Here is a 20,105-nt window from a genome sequence, read left to right as displayed (position 1 = left end):
ATCATGATTAAATATTGCCACATTCCTGAGTGGGATGTGGCCTTGGAGAATCTCAAGTCAAAAATGAGGTCACCCAGTGCCAGAATACAGGAGCAGCATTTGTCATCTCAGAGCATCGGTACAATGCCTGACCTTTTAGGAACACTGAATATGTGACATTATTCCTACACAGAAATAGTTAACTGTGCTGTCCAAAGTGTTGTGGTAGCCACTTTCCCAACTTTTGCCCTGCCTTTGACACCTGAGGTGTATGTTTTAAAGACCCACTCCACTTTTTTTATTGCAAATTGATTTTCATGTTGCCATGGGACCTTATGGTGAAAGTCAAGTAATAAATCTAAATCATCGTTATCATCTACCCTGGGGCTCCCTGAAGAGCTGGTTGACGAGCTGAAGGTAAATGAGGAGAAGCCCAGGTCGGGGGAAGAACACCAGCAGGTCCTGTGGATATCACAAATGGCCTGAGAACATTTTGCTGTTACATTGTTTTGTGTTTTGTTTTATTCTTTTGTTTCCATATTTTAAATTCTAAGCTGACTGAAAAGCAGTACAGACAACTCCCAGTTTCTGCGGGGGTTATTTTCTGTGTCATTGTGCCCAATGGTGGAGTGCACATAAGTCCATTCCACCCCCTTTTCCGGCCACTCACAGGTTGCCACAATGAGTGTGTGCATGGTTGTGCATTGATTGCACCCATGTAAATTGGTTGTCGCCTGTATATGGTGGTCAGTGAGGGTTTGCACTTGTGCCAGTCAGACTACTCTGAGAAATGTAGGAAGTGGTGTCGTCAAGGTCTGGAATGTTAACAGGTAAATCAAGTTAAACTGGGTGTGTGATGAGAAGTCCCACGAGTCTTTGTGGCAAGCTGACCAGGGCAGACTCCTCAGTGCCTTATGTAATTATTTAGTGCATGCATGCCACAAAGACTCATGGGGCTTCTGAGTTGTGGGTCTGAGATACATTGGCCTCTGCCCGTAAGACACTGGGTGAAACTGCCCCAGCTTTCACCTCAAGAGCTGAGGAGGTTTCACCCAGGCGTTTGCAGGCTCGGACAATGCAGCCTGTTTGTGCCACTCAGCTGGGGATCGGGAAGGTTCCCCCTTCCCAGCTGAGACAGCCCCAGTTCTCTCACCACTCACATATGAGTGGATGGAGCATCGGGGCTCCTTTAACTGCTCGCTGCGGGGAGTGGCAACTGCGCTTCCCTCAACTAAGCAGTTTCACAGAGCACCCACTTTGCTGCCAGCTTGTGGGAGCTGGAGCTGGGTTGGGGGCTCCTATAACAGCTCAGCTGAGGCAAGGACAGCTGCACATTCCTTACTCAAGCAGTTTAAAGATGCAGAGGGAGGAACAAGCTGTATTGGCACCTTGCCAAAACAGCTTGTTTCTCCCTCTGTGTCGTATGAAGACAGAGTGGAATGGCGATTTTCATTCAGCGGTATATCCTTGGTGAAACTGCCACCGCTCCAGAGTCCCTCTGCTAGCAGTGCCCACTGGAGGAAGGAACTCTTCACTCCCCCCAGTGGACGCTGCTAGTGGAGGGACTCAGGAGCGGCAGCGATACACTGCTGAATGAAGCCAGCATTGCGGTCTGCTCCTCATACCGGTCCTGGGCGATATATAGATATTTTGGCAGGCCTAGTCTGAGCATTGGACAGACCTCCTTTAAAGGGAGGGGGACAGTTGCTTGGATAGACCTGAGCAGAAACAGGACTGGTGTGTTTGCGAGGGGAGCAGCCTTCAGCATTTGTCCCAGGCACTTTGTACCTGCATTAACCTGGCTTGCTATTCAAGTTGGATAGGGGTACAGCCAGTGCAGCTGATGTTGCACTGAAAAACTCTGTGCATTTGAGTGGCTAGACTTACAGTTTCACCTGTAATTCAGCAGCTGCTGTTTGTCTGTGAAAGACTGAAAGTATGACATTGAGTGGGTTGGGGGGAACACAATCAGAAAGATGGACACTGCTCCCTTTTACTCCCTGAATGTTCTTCTTGGCACTACTTTTGATGTAATGTTGGTCTTCAGAAAATAGATGAAAATAAAACCTACCTCCTTTATACCTGTTCTTTATCTGATTAGCTCAGAATTTTGACCCTGTCTCCTTCCTGTTCCCCTCATGGGTGTAGCCAGGAGGGGCAGCTGCCCCCCAATAAGTAAAAATCAATACAAAACTGAGGTTCTTCCCCCCTAACAAAAGCGTGCCCCCTAACAACAATCCTGGCAAGACCCATGCCCCTCCTCCTACCAGCAGAAAGGTAGCTATTTAAATGTGTGGGTTTTTTTGTAAATAGGACATGTTTTATTTATAATTTATACAAAATACAGTTACATAAAATGATAGGAACATAATGAAATATTGCTGAAGCAAAAAAACCAAACAAACAAAAAAAGAGAATCATGGAGCTGGAAGGGACCCCAATGGTCATCTTTCAAGTGCAACCCCCTGAAATGTAGGAAAATCAGCTAAAGCATCCATGACAGAGACCTGCTTAGAGACCTCCAAGGGAGGAGAGTCCAGTACCTCCCGAGGGAGATCCATCTTCCATGTGTAAGCAACACTTATTGGACCGCAGTTATTTGACACAGAGGGGGAAACCTACGGATACAGTCCAAAAGGCGCACAGGGAGTTCTGTATATATGGGAGAATTTTTAAAAGCAAGTGGTCCTTACTGACGGTGCAAAAAGATATTGTCATCTGGAGGAGCCCTGGTTGCCTACATAAAACACTATAGCTCCCCTGCCCTGTTGTTGTTCTTTAGTCGTGTCTGAATCTTTGTGACCCCATGGACCAGAGCACACCAGGCACTTCTGTCTTCAACTGCCTCCCACAGTTTGGTCAAACTCATGTTCGTAGCTTCGAGAACACTGTCCCACCATCTCGTCCTCTGTCGTCCCCTTCTCCTTGTGCCCTCCATCTTTCCTAACATCAGGGTCTTTTTCAGGGAGTCTTCTCTTCTCATGAGGTGGCCAAAGTATTGGAGCCTCAGCTTAAGGATCTGTCCTTCCAGTGAGCATTCAGGGCTGATTTCCTTAAGAATGGAGAGGTTTGATCTTCTTGCAGTCCATGGGACTCTCAAGAGTCTCCTCCAGCACCATAATTCAAAAGCATCAATTCTTCGGCAATCAGCCTTCTTTATGGTCCAGCTCTCACTTCCATACATCACTACTGGGAAAACCATAGCTTTAACTATATGGACCTTTGTCGGCAAGGTGATGTCTCTGCTTTTTAAGATGCTGTTTAGGTTTGTCATCACTTTTCTCCCAAGAAGCAGGCTTCTTTTAATTTAATGACTGCTGTCATCATCTGCAGTGATCGTGGAATCCAAGAAAGTAAAATTTCTCACTGCCTCCATTTCTTCCCCTTCTATTTGCCAGGAGGTGATGGGCCCGGTGGCCATGATCTTCGTTTTTTTTTTGATGTTGAGCTTCAGACCATATTTTGCGCTCTCCTCTTTCACCCTCACTAAGAGGTTCTTTAATTCCTCCTCATTTTCTGCCATCAAAGTTGTGTCATCTGCATATCTGAGGTTGTTGATATTTCTTCCAGCAATCTTCCAGCTTGGGATTCATCCAGTCCAGCCTTTCGCATGATGAAATATAAGTTAAATAAGCAGGGAGACAATATACAGCCTTGTCTAGGCTTCCTCAACCTTGGCTCTCCAGATGTTTTTGGCCTACAACTCCCATGATCCCTAGCTAGCAGGACCAGTGGTCAGGAATGATGGGAATTGTAATCTCAAAAAATCTGAAGGCCCGAGGTTGAGGAAGCCTGACCTTGTTGTACTCCTTTCCCAATTTTGAACCAATTAGTTGTTCCATATCCAGTTCTAACTGCAGCTTTTTGTCCCACTTAGAGATTTCTCAGGAGACAGATGAGGTGATCAGGCACTCCCATTTCTTTAAGGACTTGCCATAGTTTGCTGTGGTCGACACAGTCAAAGGCTTTTGCATAGTCAATGAAGCAGAAGTAAATGTTTTTCTGGAACTCTCTAGCTTTCTCTATAATTCAGCACATGTTTGCAATTTGGTCTCTGGTTCCTCTGCCCCTTTGAAATCCAGCTTGCACTTCTGGGAGTAAGGCCCACTCAACTCAGTGTGACTTTCTTCTGAATACACAGTTATTTCCTAGATGAAGTCAGCAGCACCAGACAACCACACTTGACTAGGCGCTAGCGTGGATTTCACCCCACGTCTTGCAATGCCAGGCCGATGCTGCCTTCGGATCCTGCACCCCTCGGCAACATCCGAAGGCCCTGATCCACTAGGCGCTGAGGTGGATTGCATCCTGCGCCTTGCAGAGTCAGGCCCAGGCTGCCACAACCCATTGCCCAACCCATTGCCACCCCACCATTGCACTTACCGGACATGGGGGTCCTAGATTGTGGGCTCTACTGGTCAAACCAGGAGCCTCAGTGATGGCCCTTTTCCTCCAGAAACTGCTCCAAGAAAACGCCTGGCTGCGCCCTTACCAGCTTGTGATTGGCCAAGCGAATAGCCAGCCAATCAGGATTTTTTGTTAAAAAAATGTTTTTTCCCTTCACTTCTTCTGTGGCCCCCTAGCCACATTTACGTATTTTTCACCTGTGTCCCCCTTGGAATATCCTGCCCCCCCAGGGGGCCATATGGCCCCTGGCTGGGAAACACTGATATACATTATGTCCTCCCACCTTTGTTGTCATAGCAAACTTGAGGCACAGGTTAGTGAGACTGAGGTAGTAACTGACCAAACTTACCTACTGAGCTTCATAACTGTGGGGATTTAAATCTCACTGTCCTCCGTCCAAGGCCAGTCCTCTGCCTACCATATGACACTGGCTGTCTTCAAACTGGCACTCATATTTGTTTAGCCTTGAGCAGGAAACATTTGCACTGGCCCTGAGCATTTCTTTTTTTAAATAATAAGATTTTTTATGCTTTTCTCTAAGGAGATCATAGTGGTATACTACAACATTCTGTTCTTCCAGTCTCTCCATAAAAGGCTATTAACATGTCTTCATTCATTCCAGGGTATATTATCATGTCAGGGTCATCGTATCTCTATGCTAAGATGGACGAAACACATTGCTCTCCTCAAATACTTCTGGCCTGTGAATGCCACAAGGTGGGGAGCAACAATGTGAGGTTGAAATGGAGCCCCCTCCTCAGCTCGAATGGCTTGTACAGAAGGATTCCCTCCGACATCTTTGGTCACGAAACCAAACTGCAGATAGTTTTTCCAAAGAGAAGGGGGTGGGATTTCTGGTTGTGCAACAGACAAGTTAAGCCAGAAAATTGGTTCCCTTTGCCTGCTGATGGGGCCCCCTTCTAAGGAGGCCCAACTCAATCCTTGCTGGCTGACAGCAACTAAAGAAGTTTGCAAAACCTTGAGCTGTAACCTGTAAGTGTTACTTTGTCAAGTAGATTGTGGATTGCTTGATAGGATCCTGCTTTTTCTGTTAAACTAAATTTTTGGTTTCTCACATTTCCAAACTCCTTTTCAGAGAGAGACATTTGTAGTATTTCAGTGTTCTTATTTCTTAGTGCTGCTTCATTTAGCTGCCAACCTCAGTGTTGTTAAAGAAAAAATTATGGGAGTACGGGCTTTACACTGCTTCCCCCAGGGTTCCCTCCGGTCAGCAAAAGGAGGAGACTGCAGCCAAGTTGAAGAAGCAAAACAGCTGTCAGTAGACCTGATCTTTATTTGTTGCAACAAAGGTTCAAACAAAAAAAGAGAAACAACCTCGTGCAAGGAGTTGCAAGAGATTTTAAAACCTTCCCGCTTTCCCATGAAGCATCACTCATAATCATCATCAAAATGTTACAAAACCAGCAGAAAAGAGGAGTGGTTGCCAGGCAGAAACATGAAACTGGTTGCTACCCCTGTCAATCAAGTAAGTTCCCAACACCTTCTAGCTACCCCTTCCCAAAGAACAATACAGTGGTACCTCTAGTTACGAACTTAATTCGTTCCAGAGGTCCATTCTTAACCTGAAACTGTTCTTAACCAGAGGTGTGCTTTCACTAATGGGGCCTCTTGCTGCCTCTGCGCTGCTGGCACACGATTTCCGTTCTCATCCTGGGGCAAAGTTCTCAACTCGAGGTAAGTCTTCCAGGTTAGCGGAGTTTGTAACCTGAGGTGTTTGTAACTCTAGGTGCCACTGTAAAAGTATTTACATATCCCCTAGCAGTGAGGCTTTTCAGAGCATCCTTTGAGAGAATCAGGGTTCAATGTACTAACTATACTGATGGATTTCTGTCTGGGGTACTTGTCATTGAACACCTGCCTCACATTGTGAAGCTAAGGTCACACCTTAGGGAGGAGCAAGGAGTACATGACCTTATGCTCGTGGGATTATGAAGCCCTGGATTCCCCACTTCAAGAGGAATCATTTGTTGATGGTGGTCAAATTGTTGAAATTTAATGATTATTTGAAGTTTCTGTAGGTTCTAGTCTCAGGGTTTCAAGTTGCCATTGACCCTCTTTGCTGAAGATTAGTCGTACCTTGGTTTTCGAACAGCTTAGTTCTCAAACGTTTTGGCTCCCGAACGCCACAAACCCGGAAATGAGTGTTTCGGTTTGTGAACTACTTTTAGAAGCCGAACGTCTGACGTGGCTTCCACGGTTTCTGTTTGACTGCAGGAGCTTTCTGCAGCCAATCGGAAGCCGTGTCTTGGTTTCAGAACATTTTGGAAGTCTTAACAGACTTCCGGAACGGATTCCGTTTGAGAACCAAGGTACAACTGTACTAGTAAGAAGGGCAAAAGGGGATTTTGTGTTTGTGTGGTGGCGAAGGGGATATTCAGGCTCATCGTCCTGACTGGGCTTAGGCATGGAGGGGGTGTCACTTATGTCATCCCCCACCCCACGGCAGTAACAGTGTGTTACTGATTTCCAGAGGCATACTTGCTGATAAGGATCTAATTGGCTCCCCCCCCTTTGTTGGGGTATAAAAGGAAAGCTACCAGTCATCTTTGGCCATGAGATCTGAATGGTGCAAAACTGGAAAGCAAATAAGAACTCTAAATGCTTCTGTAGCACTTTTAAGACTGCAGTGTTATCCATGCTTTGTATGGAGTAAGCCACATAGAACTCAGTTGGACCTAACTTCTAACTAACCATTCATAGGATTGGGTTGCAAGTGCCTTGCAATCATTTTCTCCTTCATTCTTTTAATGACCCTACAAAGCAAGGCACTGTTGGTTCTTTTTAAAGTTACAGATGGGGAACTGAGGCTGAGCAAATTGTAAAAGGCTATCTAGTGAGTATACAGCTTATGGCAGAGACTCTGGTTTCTTTTCTCTGTATCACTCACTTAGACATTCTGCTTGTAGGCTTCCTTCAGCTTGTATAATTCAAAACTGTTGTGTGATTGTGGGGTTTATGGCAGAGAATGTTGGAAACTCTTCCCTGAAGAGAATTAGAAAATCAAAGGCACAGTGAATTTGGACTCAGATCCCCAGTCAGCTATCACTGAGATACATTTTACAAGTTTGGTTTAGAAATTTGATAAACAAACAAACGTTTCAAAGTGGTATTAAAATTATAAAATAGAATAACTTTTTTTAAATACATTAATTACATTTTAGCATGAAAAGTGATTGTGGCATCATACAACTATACTATAAACATAATAATAAGTATATATTCTACTGAGGTCCCCTTTGAAATATTTTATCAACGGACAATTAAACATGCAGTTAGCCTTAACAGAAACTTTATTCTTTGAGCCACAAATAGTAGCTGCGTATGAGGTTCCCCACCTCTGTTGTAAACAGGCAAACTTGGGTCAGGGACAGTGGTGCATGTATTGTTTCTAATGTTCTGTTTCTCTGTGAGTTGAGATTCCAGTTTTACACCACAGTAGGCAGGTGAGAAGCAGAGCAGGCAACAACAGTATCTGTCTCCTCCCCACCCACCTTCTCCCCCCTGACCTTCCATCAACCACACTGGAATGTTAAAGTTACTGGCAGGGGCTCTGGCATGCAGCTGCTTCAAGGTTTTTTCTTTTCCCCCAATCAAGTGGTATATAAATTTTAATAATAACAGTAATAAAACTGGCAATCCCAATCACTGATGTTGGTTTTCCTGCACTCCCGTTAAGGAGCCCAGGTAAATTTAGAGATGCATTGGCAAGTGTTAAGTCTGTTTGCAGGCCTCACAGCTCAAATTAGGTGCCCTTTAAATAACAAGGAATACCCTTCTCTGGCAGGAAAATAATAGTCTCACCTATATTGTGATTGTGCTACAATTGTGTGTTGGGCCATTCTGTAGGCCAAAATAGCAGCCATTTTGGTTTATTCTTGCAGCTGAACCTGCTGCGAGCAGACTTGTTCTATTTCAGAAAACAAGACTGCATTGATACCTCTCTGAGGGCAGTGGGATAATAGCAGCAAGAGGTAAGCCCCCCCCCCTTCATTGGTTGGAGGCCTTTAATGTCCCATGGGACTGTTGCAGGAATGTGCCTCAGCCTTTAACAGCTGTTTCCAATGTAGTGTCTTGCAGTTCAGCAGACAGAGAAAGGGCTAAAGATATGGCAACCTCTTTTCTCTCTCTCCCAGTCACGGCATTTCCCTACATTTCATTTTTATGTTGGTTCTCCCTTGTTTAAGCAATTAGCTTTCTTGTCCATTCTCTCTGTGTGTAAATGTTAATGGCTTGTTATACATGTGTTGTGCTGTGCTTTCCATCTGATGAGGACTGAAGCTATAAAAATGCTGAAAGCCCATTTGCACTGTATTATCATTACGGTATCAAGAGAAAGAGGAATCCTTGCATTACTGTGTGTTCATTTGGGCCAGTGAGTTTTTGTGGTGCCTGCAGGCAGCTTTTTTCTCAGTTTCCTATGCAAGCTTGAGGGATGAGTTAAAAATCACTCCCAGCCAATGCAAAAACTCACTGGTCCACTGCAACCCACAGGTCATGATTTTCCAGGCCCTTCCTATTGTGCTAATACAGTTCCATTTGTGCATAATGCTGCAGGTCTTACAAGTTCAGAAACCAGAAGGCCCCTAGATGCTCTTTCCAAATGGAGGCTCTTGAAGGTCAGGCTAGTGTTGCTAACCCCTTGTAAGACGCTACCAGGAGTCTTGGCCTTCCCAATGGGCTATGAAAGGTGGTTCTAAAATGCTTCTGATAAAGATCAGGCTTACTAGCTGCTTTGCTTCTCAAAAACACAAAAAACAAACAAACAAAATGCAATTGTGGCAGCTGCCCCCCAAACAGATCAGGGTATCTTCCTCTTAGATGAAAATGTGTGGATTATCTTAAATGAGTGAAAGACTCCCTGCCAGAAGCTACTTTGCTTCTCATCACAGCAGGTCATCAATTGAACAGTGATGTGATACAGCACATGTTTTTTCAAAGGAGGGTTTCTGCACAAAGTATTTCCAGGACACAGCTATAGGGTATTTGTTGGTTTGTTTATTTGAAAAAAATTACAAACTGCCTCTGCCCTAACAGGAGCCCTTGCTTCATAATAAATACAAAAACTAAAGAACCTCAAGCAGTAAAATCAACAAGCACCTTGATTACAACAAGTGCAGTAAGATCATGTTTTATATTTTAAGTATAACATTTTAATCTCCTCCATTCTAGGAACTAAAGTCATTATATGTGGTGTCCCTTGCCCATTCCTCCCATGTGGTGGTTAAGCTATGATGCTGTACCTGACCCCTGCTGAGCTTCATGGCTGAGCAAGCATCTGGACCCCCAGCTCCCTTGTCAAAGCTGAATATTCAAGCCATTACTAAGGTCTTTGGTTTCCACCTGAAAGGCAGTAGAGGAGTTCCAAATGGAACCTCTTTAGGCAGGGAGTTTCAACTCTGGGGTCTCAGCATCCAGAAGACTCTTGCCCACCTACTGCACAAGGTAGAGGCACTTGCAAGAGGGTCTTCTTGGACTGCAAGGGATGGCATATAGGGTTGGAGTGATTCCTTTGAATCACAAGAAGCAATGCAGCTGGCAAGTTCAAAGCAAGCCCTTTGCCTTGAGCAGAAAACGTAAAGGTAAAGGACCCCTGACAGTTAAGTCCAGTCACGAACGACTCTGGGGTTGCGGCGCTCATCTCACTTTAGTGGCCGAGGGAGTCGATGTTCGTCCGCAGAGAGTTTTTCCGGGTCATGTGGCCAGCATGACTAAGCCGCTTCTGGCGAACCAGAGCAGTACACGGAAACACTGTTTACCTTCCTGCTGGAGTGGTACCTATTTATCTACTTGCACTTTGATGTGCTTTTGAAATACTAGGTTGGTAGGAGCTGGGACAGAGCAACGGGAGCTCACCCCGTCACAGGGTTCGACCTTCGATCAGCAAGCCCTAGGCTCAGGTTTAGACCACAGCACCACCTGCAGAAAACTAGCAGCTCACAAATGCAGGTCTTGAGGACCTGATAAAATCCCACGCAGCTGTCCTTCCAGCCCTTGCTGTGTCCGACCCATCTTCAGAGGTAGCACCTGTTGCCCGAACCCAGAGCTCCATCTTGTAGGTTTTGTAACCAGCTCCTGGCTTGCCTGTGGCAAATCGGGACTTCCTGGCCTCTGGGCGAGTAGGAGCCACCTCGCGCCCTCCTCCGTCTAAGGACAACTTGGCGTTGAAAGGCGGCGAGGAGAAGACCCGCCTGGCCCTGCGGGGCGCCCCTCTTCGCCTTGAAGGCCAGGAGGCGCAGGGTGCTGCGCTCGCCTGTCTCTGCGTCGGGGTGGGGAGAAGTATTTAGCAGGCTGGCGCGGGGGGGGCATCCGAGTGGCTCAGCCTTCGCCCCGGCGCTCCTCCTTCCCTGGGCCGGGCGCCTTTAAAGCCTGCCGACTCCTTGCTGTGTGACGTGCGCCTGGCTCCTGGCCCGGCGAGGGGAGGAGCGGTGGCGCCGCTGCTGGTGCGGAGGGACCCTCTCCTCCGCCTCCTGCTGCTGCTGTCAGCCCGCCCGCCTCCCTCTCCGAGAAGCGAAGCCACAACTTTTCTTTTGTGCGCGCGCGTTCACTCCCCCCTCCCCTTGGCTCTCTCCTCTCCAGATTTTAAACCCTAATGACGGATTAAAAATCTGGCGCCCAGAAACTGTGGCTTTAGAAGTCCGGTAAGGCCTGAACAAAGACTCTCTCTCTTTCTCTCGCTCTTTCCTTTTTCTGCTCTGCCTGGTTTGATTTGCACACAACCTGCGGGGAGGGGGCCGCCTCTCGCCTTTCCCCCTTACGGCTCTTCCTCGCCCCACTCCCCAGAGTCCCGCGGCCGCGAGAGGCGCCGAGCAAGGAGTCTCCTCCGTGCCCGCCTTTTGTCCGAAGCAGCGCAGAGCAGGCGGGCATTGCCTGCTGGGGCGAAGTTGGCATTTGCCAACATCCGGGAGTTCGGCGGCTTGGTCGCTTTCCCGAAAGGGGAGGGCTGGATGGGGGGGAGGGAATGTTCTCTTTGCCTGTTTTCTGCCGCCGCCCAGGCCCGAGGATCGAAGTGAGCGGGCTTCGGGGAGGTGCGCGCTTGTGTGTGTTTGTGCTTGCCTGCCCGAAGGAGCCCCATCGAGCCGAGCGGCGAGCCTCCAGGCCAGCCCCGCGGGCTACGTGCTCGCTGGGCTCTTGGAGAGCGGATCACGCCCCCTCCAGTCACCTCCCTCCGCCTGGCCTCTTAATCTGCGCCAGAGCTTGGAGGGACCGGAGGGGGAAGAGCAGAGCATAAACAAGGGCGGGAGGAGAAAGCGACCTGGGGCGCTCTCGCCTCCTCCTCCTCGAGCCCCTTCTGCAAAGGTGCCCGTGGGCTGTAGGCAAGCTCCGCCGAAAGGAGGCCTTTGCCGCTGCTCCGCGCCGCCTGCTCGCGCCACAAGCCGATTGGTCGTGCGCTCTGCTGCCGCCATGACTCTCGGCTGCGCGGCATTGCTGCTCTTCGCCCCGCAAGCCTGGAGGGGGGTGCGCTACGCCTTGCTTGGCCTCCAGTTTGAGGGATCGAGGTACAAAAGTGCGCGCTTGGAAAGCGCATCAGAAGTGTTGTCGCGTTTGCCTCGAAGATGCCCAAGAAACGTTGCCCTTGCCACTCTGGTGTGCAGCTTGGGCTGGCAGGCTTTCAAGAAGACAAGGCCTGCCTTTCGCAATGAGAGGATCAGGTCTGCTGCGTTTCGCCATTCCCGCCTGCCGACCTCCCTTCATTGAAATTAAGCTCGTTCTTCCTGGACCTGCAGCCTCCCCAAACCACTGGGTGCATCTGGTGTGCTTCATACCTAAAGGCAGACCCCTTTTCGTTCTCTGCCAAGCAATGGGGAAAATGCAGGGCGGCAGAATTTGGTAAAATCCATAAGATAATTTGAGACTTTGGGATTAGGTCGCACGCTTCTGTAAGCAGCCTCTGTGTGTGTCGCCCCTCCCCTCCCCTACACACGGCTGAACTGTAGCCTGTTGGAGTTTTCCTGTTCTTCAGAATCCCAGTGAATACATAGGAAAATTAGTGGGATTGCAACAGAACATTGCAGTGCATCTCCAGCTCCTGAGAGGAATGCTGCTGTTCAGGGTCTCCAAATATCCTGGAATGTGAGCTTTGTAATAATGTTTAGGCATTGGAGAGGGATAAAGGACACCTTTTCTCTTCCCCGGCTGTGCTGTATAGTGCTAGAGGGCTGCTGGTTCTCACCTAGGCATTTTATTGCAATATAGTGTATATAATGGTTGTTTTGGAAAAGAAGTCTCTCCTCAATAAACAAAAATTCTTGTATACTGGAGGGACAGATGTGTTCCTCTTCCTTGAAGCCCCATCTGTAGAACAACAGTCCACTTTTTTGAAGCTGCCTGTCCCATGCTCTCAACAAATGAGCCAACTTTTTTGTGTATGAAGTCCAAGACATCTACAAAAAGTGAAGTGCTCACACAAATGTTTTGTAGTCATTGATGGCACATTATTTGTATGAAGTCTCTGAGCCTTCTCTACTTCACATGTCCTTTGGATACCTGCAGGCAGTTCTTTCCACTGGTAATCTGGCAGGTGGCTATCTAAAAGTCTGTCTTCAAAATACCTTCTTTCCTTTATGCAGAAACATGCCATATTTATGTGGATGAGGCTCAGTGGGCTTTCTAAGTTATCCTGTTTAATGCCATCTTCCTTCCCAGAGCTAACAAGAAAGCAGGACTGGATGGGATGTTGGTCTGAACTGGAGGGGGAGAGGGCCTTGATGAAACCAGAAGGTAGCCTTAGTCTCATTTCTTAATTACAGCTAAAAGAGATTACTGTAATAGAAAATTGAGGCATCTTGCAGGTTTGACACCTAGGATTTTTGCTTAGCCTGCTCAAAAATAAATAGTTGTAGACAATTAGATATCTGACTCTTAAAATTCTTGCCTCTTAATTCCTAAAGTTCTGTTGCCCCAGAAATCTGCAGCATAGAGGTAGAACACCATTCCTTGCTTTTTATTGAAGCTGTGAGGCTAAAAGAGATTTTGGAAGGACACTTCATGAATTGAAGTTCTTAATTGCTGTACCATTTGTGGGTTAGATGGGAGAAACACACACCACATTTATCACTTTCATTACCTTCATCAGGCATAGGATGTTCCTACCAAGTCTGAACTGTTAAGGTGACTGCTTTTCTGGGGATAAATTGTCTGGCTTGCTTGTGCCTGGTGACAGATTAACTTGCCTCAGAGTTTTCTGCCTTGCCACTGAGCCACAGGGGTAAAGTCCAAAGGGGTATGGCAGAGTGCAGGAGTAGTAGTTGTTCCAGTCAGAGTTCAGGTCCACACTGTGCTCACTTGATTAGTTTTTTAGCTCTAGAAGACAATGGCAGCATGCAAGCTGAGTGTGCTAAATAAATGTTGCAAGCCAGCTGTGGGAAGAAAAACCCTTTAAATATTTAGGTAGGGCATGAAATAGTATCCAGCCATTGAGCAGTCCCCACATCCCCATCACTGAGGCAGCCTTGGAGGCAGAGATAGGCTACAGTAGCATCATACTCACATTGACCAATTTAAAGTGGCTTATTACTGTGCTTTTATACTGCCTGCCTATTGACAAACTTAAGAGGCTTGCAATCTCCAAGATTAAAACAAAAAAAGGATGCAAAAGTTGGACCAATAAAATAGAATTTTCACTTGCCATTCATAGCCTCTTCAGGAGCTCCCTCAACAGGCTCTTTCCTTCCATCTTCCTCTCAGTTCACACAGTTCTTTAAGTAGTGTCCAGGATGTTGTGGCTGCCCCAGCTGAACTTTCTCAGTTCTGGAGCTGATGGCATGAACTTGCTAGCTTGGGTTTAGAACAACAGTTCCCTGAGAAAGTACCTAAACTTATTTATTTGCCCTTTGCACAACAGAAGATGCAAACAGGGACTTGCAGCAAAACATTGCAGTGAATCCCCACCCCTAGCAGAGTGGAACAGCAGTCTCATGGTTAGGCTCACAGAGGGCACCTTCTTTGCTACCTTCCCGAAAACTTCCCCAGCTGTGTTATAAAGTGCTAAAGCCCTCGCTTCACCCAGCTGCTCCTGTTTCCAGGGCAAGAAACTCTGGTGGTGGCAACACACACCATTACTTCAGATTGGCCTACTGTAATAGTAGGTTTGTGGGTTTGCATTTGGGAATTTCAGTGACTTCAAAATGTTGCAGTGAAAGTTCTGACATCTTCTGGAGCAAAGGGTACCTTGGCTCCTCAAATGAATTGAGCCTGAAAATATGGGCACCCAAGTGGTATTTGCCTCTAACATATCCACCAGCAACTGAAAAGTACTATTTACACAATTTTATCTCCACAGTTGGAGGCAGCATACAGTTGCTGGGAATTACCAGTGTGGAGAATGCTGTTGCACTCATAGGAACATAACAGTAGCCTACTGGATCAGGCCAGTGGTCCATCCATTCCAGCATCCTGTTCTCACAGTGGCCAACCAGATGCCTGAGGGAAACTAGTGGGCAAGAGGCCCCATTAGCCAAAGCATGCCTCTAGTTAAGAACAGTTTCAGGTTAAGAACGGACCTCTGGAACGAATTAAGTTCATAACTAAAGGTACCACTATAATCCCCGCCCCCCCCCCCGTCCTGAATCTTCCAATTAAGCTTCATTGGATGTCTACTAGTTCTAGTGTTACAAGAGATGGAGAAAAACTTTTATCTATACACTTTCTTCTTTCCATTCATAACTTTATAAACTTTATAATCCCTTGCCTTTTCCCTGAACTAAAAAAGTAGCATATGCTGCAACCTTTCTACATAGGGCAGTCGCTCCATCCCCTTGATCATTTTGATTACCCTTTCCGACTCTACAATATCCTTTTTGAGTTGAGGTGACTAGAACAGTGCACAGTATTCCAAATGTGATCGCCCCATAGATTTGTGCAATGGCATGATACTGTTAGTTTTATTTTCAATTGTGCTGTGCACTTCTCAGAGGCGTCTGGTTGGCCAATGTGAGAATACGATATCCTTTTCTTCTCCCCCTTCTAACTATTCCACTTGAAACTTCATTTTGTGTATCTGCCTGGTCACTCTGTCATAGTATTTCCTAGAAGACAGAAATCCTTAGTTGAGTATAACTGCTCCCTTAGTGTTCACATTTCACGGTTTAATGAAAAAGTGCGGTTGAGAAGCCTCCAGTTTGGATGTCTATAAAGAATTCCCGCTTAAATTTGACACGCAAAGTAACTTTCTCAGCATTAACACAGCAGAGACAGAATTGAAAATAGGAGCTTTGTTAGGTGTGGTATGCTCCTGCATTAAGGTATAATTAAAAATAGCCGCCCCAGTAACTTGTTCAGGGGGGTGGGGAACCTATTTAAGCCTGGGGCCAGATTGGAACTTGTCCAGCCTTTTGGGGGCCACATTCCAATGGTGAGTAGGACACCTCTCAAATGCATGCAGCTCTGTCCCCCCTCCCCCTGGTCACAAGCACACATGCACTAGCCACACATATATCACAGAACTGGTAGTTGTGTGCATGTACACACACTTTACACAATCAACACTTTTCAGTCCACTCCACCACACTTGTGGGGACTGGAAAGCTATGTAGAGGTGATCTTTATAAACAGCAGACAGAGGAATTTTATCTCTCCTGTCTTAGCACTAAAACTTACATATGTGAAAAAAAACAAAAACTTACATATGTGTACAGTACGACATAGGAAATTTTGTGGTAGAATCATGGAATTGTAGAGTTGGAAGGAATGCCTGAGAGTCTTCAATCCAACCCCCTGCAACATTGCCAAATGATGTGCTTCCATCTTAAATGTTTGGTTATAAAAGTGCTGCAAGTGTTAAGAATCTTTGTACCCTGTGCAACTTTGATAACGTCAGTGTTCGAAATTCCCATTGTTCTGGGCGCATTTTGCGACAAGGAATTTCATTAGCACGAGCAGTTTCTGAGCTCTGGACGCAGTACTGCGCCTAGGATTTCAGATTAAAACTGCAGAGTGGAAGAAAGAAGGGCCTTTTTCCTTCTCCCCACTTCCAGCTACTCTCTGAAGGGTGAAGAAGAGACCCTCTTAAGAATATTAGGGGGGTGGGCAGGGCAAGGACTAGACCATGTGAAAAATGAACATAATATTTTAGTGGCAGTTCATTAATCTTCAGCTTTGTCATTCTTGTTATTAAAAAAGTGTGCCTATACATTCTGTTGTTGCACCCATGACCTAGGTTTAAGGTGCCATTTAGCTCCTAGCCTTCATATCTCAGTTTCTAACACTGGCTAACATCCTGCTCATCTGTTTGTGTGTGTTGCTTGAGTCTGGCATGCTGCTTGCCTTGTTGTAAACTGTAAGACTGCATTAAGCTTCTTGAAGGGCTGAAAGGTCAACAGAGGACTATAGCAAATGTGAATCTATTAAATTTTTATAGCCTTTTCCAAAAATCTGAAGCTTTGCTAGTCAAGGGATATTAATGAAACTCATTTGTAGCACATCAGTAGTGTGGGGAAAGGCCTATTTTCATGCAGTTTCCAATAGGCTGCCTGCCTGCTTACGTTGGAGGCAGCTTTTACCACAGTTTATACAAGTTTGTATGCCTGATACATTGACTAATGTGTCTTATGTGATCCCATATAATAAGCATATGTGGAGATTTCTGGGCACCAGGTTGACAACCACAGTTTAAAAACCTCTGCCTTAGTCCATAGTTAATACCATTTCCATTTCCACTGTGTGTGTTTCTCCTTCTTGTATACTGTGAAGTGTTGTAAGAGCAAGTTACAGTCAAGTATTGTAGTTGAGATCATAACATCATAGAATTGTATCGACATTCTGTTGTTGCAGTTGTAACCCAGGTTTAAGATGCCATTTGTGCCTAGCTTATTTATATGAGTTTCTAACACTGTTTGCACCATATGTTTCTAGATTCAGGTAGGTAGCCGTGTTGGTCTGACGCAGTAGAAATATAAAAATGAAAATAAAAAAATTGTCCAGTAGCACTTTAGAGACCAACAAACCTAGTTGGTCTGGTATCTGAAGACGTGTGCATGCACATGAAAGCTCATACCAAGTACAAACATAGTTGGTCTCTAAAGTTCTACTGGACAATTTTTTAAATATATATTTCTGTTTGCACCATATGGTTCAACTCTTTCAGAGAATCTGGAGAGGTTTCTTTGGAGAGCATTCTGGTGATTTCATCTATAAATACAGCACATGCACAAGTCTCCTGTGGCAATTTAAAAAGTGGTTGGGAAGCAGGTCAGAGTGGGTAGGCTTTGAAAATTAAGATAGCTGGCTCATCATTTTCCTGTAGTGTGTAATCTAGAGTGGGTTTTTTTGTTTAGTGTCCCTACAGATATTCCACTGCCATTGCTAGGGAGCTTTCGGAAGGGATTCTTCTACAAGTGATGGGCTTTAGTTTTATTTTTGCACACACCCTGCCACCTGAGTTTCAATGTATTGTAGGAAACAACATTTTAAATAGTCTCTACAACAGTAGCTTCTGTGTATTAGCTAGTTTATCAGCTGTGTGAAAATCTTACTGACCATGAACCAAGGATTACAGAATCCCAGCATTAAAAACAACAACAACAACAACAACAACAACAACAACAACAACAACAACAATAATATTTTATTTATACCCCGCCCTCCCCAGCCAAGGCCGGGCTCAGAGCGGCTTACAAGCAATAATAAAAACAAGATAAATGATTACAACTTAAAAACAAAAATAAAATACAACATTAAAATAATGGAACATTAAAATATTAAAATGTAGCCTAATCGCAGGAGGAGAAAGAAAAGAAAAAAGAAAGAGAGGGAGGGAGGGAATCAAATTGGCTCCAAGCCAAAGGCCAGGCGGAACAACTCTGTCTTACAGGCCCTGCGGAAAGAAATCAGATCCTGCAGGGCCCTGGTCTCATGAGACAGAGCGTTCCACCAGGCCGGAGCCAGAGTTGAAAAGGCCCTGGCTCTGGTTGAAGCCAATCTAACTTCCTTAGGGCCTGGGACCACTAGGGTGTTGTTATTTATGGACCTTGAGGCTCTCCGTGGGGCATACCAGGAGAGGCGGTCCCGTAGGTACGAGGGTCCTAGGCCGTGAAGGGCTTTAAAGGTCAAAAGCAGCACCTTAAATCTGACCCTGTACTCAGATTTGGAATGGAATCTTTTTTTTTTTTTGAAATTGAATTTGAAATTTGAAATTGAAATTTGAAATGGAACACCAAATTTGCATGAAATTGTATTTTAATCCTTTTGCCCAGGGATGGGATTTCTAGCCAAAGCAGATACGATCAAAATAAAATTTGGATATATAGGAAAGGTGCTGTGGCCATGAAACTGCACAGAGTCAGTATTTAGAAAAGTTGCTGCACAGGGCATAGAAATCTCCCTGTGTGTTGGAAGCTTGCTTGTTTAATTTCTGGACCCCAAGCAGGTAGTTACAGCACTCTTGCAAGTTTTAACCTGCAATTATGAAATATAGACACTTCCCCTTTTTCTGTATTATGAAAGCTGACATTGTCAGTTTTGATACTTCAGTACAGAATCTGTTCGTGTGGAAAAAGCAAGTGGTCCCCAAATGCTCATGCCATAGTGGATTAGTTTGTCTCTAAGGTGCCGCAAGAGCCTTCGTTGAAAAAGGAATTAAATACTGTTAGCAGTCTAGGGGATTATTTGAGGTGATGTGTTTCTCTTCTATAAGGATTGCATTAAGTGCTTATGTTTAGTGTATTTTCCCACATGGAATTTTTATTTTTATTTTTTCATTCTGCTTTGCCAACTTCTCTACCAATCCAAGTGCTGCAGCGGGGATTAGTGTATGTGTGAGTGTGAGAGAGAGAGGTATGTACCTGTGTGTTGCATGTCTTATGTGTGTAGGTTCTGTATGTGTGAGGGTATGTGATACAGTCTGGCATAAGGATTTAGAAGCAATCACCAGCCCCTTGAATTAGGCCCAGAAGTTGATAAGCCGCCAGTGCAACTTCTGCAATGTTGGCTAAAGGTGCTTTCTTCTCCTGACATTTGGCAGTTGCTCAGTGATTTATTGCACCTGCTGTGCTTCTGAATTGTCTTCAAGGGCAGCCCCGTATAAAGTGCACTGCAGTAGTATACCCTCAAGATGACCAAAGCAGAGATAATTATGATGAGATCCCCCTGCAAAATAAGTGGAGCTAATGCACTAGGTGAAACTTACTTTATAAGGGGTGTTTCTGACCACCACCGCTATCTTTCCTACAAGCAAAACACAAGGACAATGTGGAACTATCCACGATGAGTCTGTGCTCAGCTTTATAGAGACAAAGTTGTTTTTTGTCTTGATGATGGGAAAAAATGGGGAAGACGAATCTGTAAATGTTCAAATGAATGATTTTTTCAATAGATTTTAGAGATGTGGAGATTGCAGTTCTGCAGGCAGCTGTTAGGGAGGAGCAGTTCACAAGAGAGAACTGCTCTTTGCTCAGGGGTGTTTGATCTCCTCTTGTCAGCTGTGGTTTGACAGCCACAGGAAGCAAAGGCTGCTCTAGCTGAGGTGGCCTGGCAAGAAAGAGTGATACTGGAGCTCTTTGTGTGTCTGTGTACATATGTCTGCACATGCATGCACACACATGGAATAGGGTGTCTCACCCTGGAGTTCCTCTGGAGATTGGAACCTTAGCATGTGGCTTCTGTCTAGTTGCTTAAGAGCTTGTTCTTTGGTGCTGTCACATTTAGACTGGAGTTTGGGTGCTGTGAAACAATATAGAAATTTTCATTCCACTTCCGGTAGGGAT

At 45.6% G+C, this 20,105-nt stretch overlaps 1 protein-coding gene across 31 annotated transcripts in view; it reads left to right on the top strand.

Moving 5' to 3' along the window:
* Positions 1 to 20,105, top strand: part of NUMA1 (nuclear mitotic apparatus protein 1) — a 70,584-nt gene that overhangs the window by 6,188 nt on the left and 44,291 nt on the right. For 24 of the 31 annotated variants that reach the window (XM_083609510.1, XM_083609505.1, XM_083609507.1 and 21 more), the window contains exon 1: positions 10,825 to 11,045. The exons of the other annotated variants lie outside the window; for them this stretch is intronic. The gene's annotated coding sequence lies outside the window, so the exon portion shown is untranslated. Of the gene's footprint in view, positions 1 to 10,824; positions 11,046 to 20,105 lie in introns of those variants that run through there. 31 annotated transcript variants of the gene reach the window in all.

The sequence above is a fragment of the Podarcis filfolensis genome (assembly GCF_964270895.1).
Source record: "Podarcis filfolensis genome assembly, chromosome: 4".
NCBI lineage: Eukaryota > Metazoa > Chordata > Lepidosauria > Squamata > Lacertidae > Podarcis > Podarcis filfolensis.
Note: the sequence above shows the minus strand (reverse complement) of the source record. Positions and strands in the feature narration are given on the sequence as shown.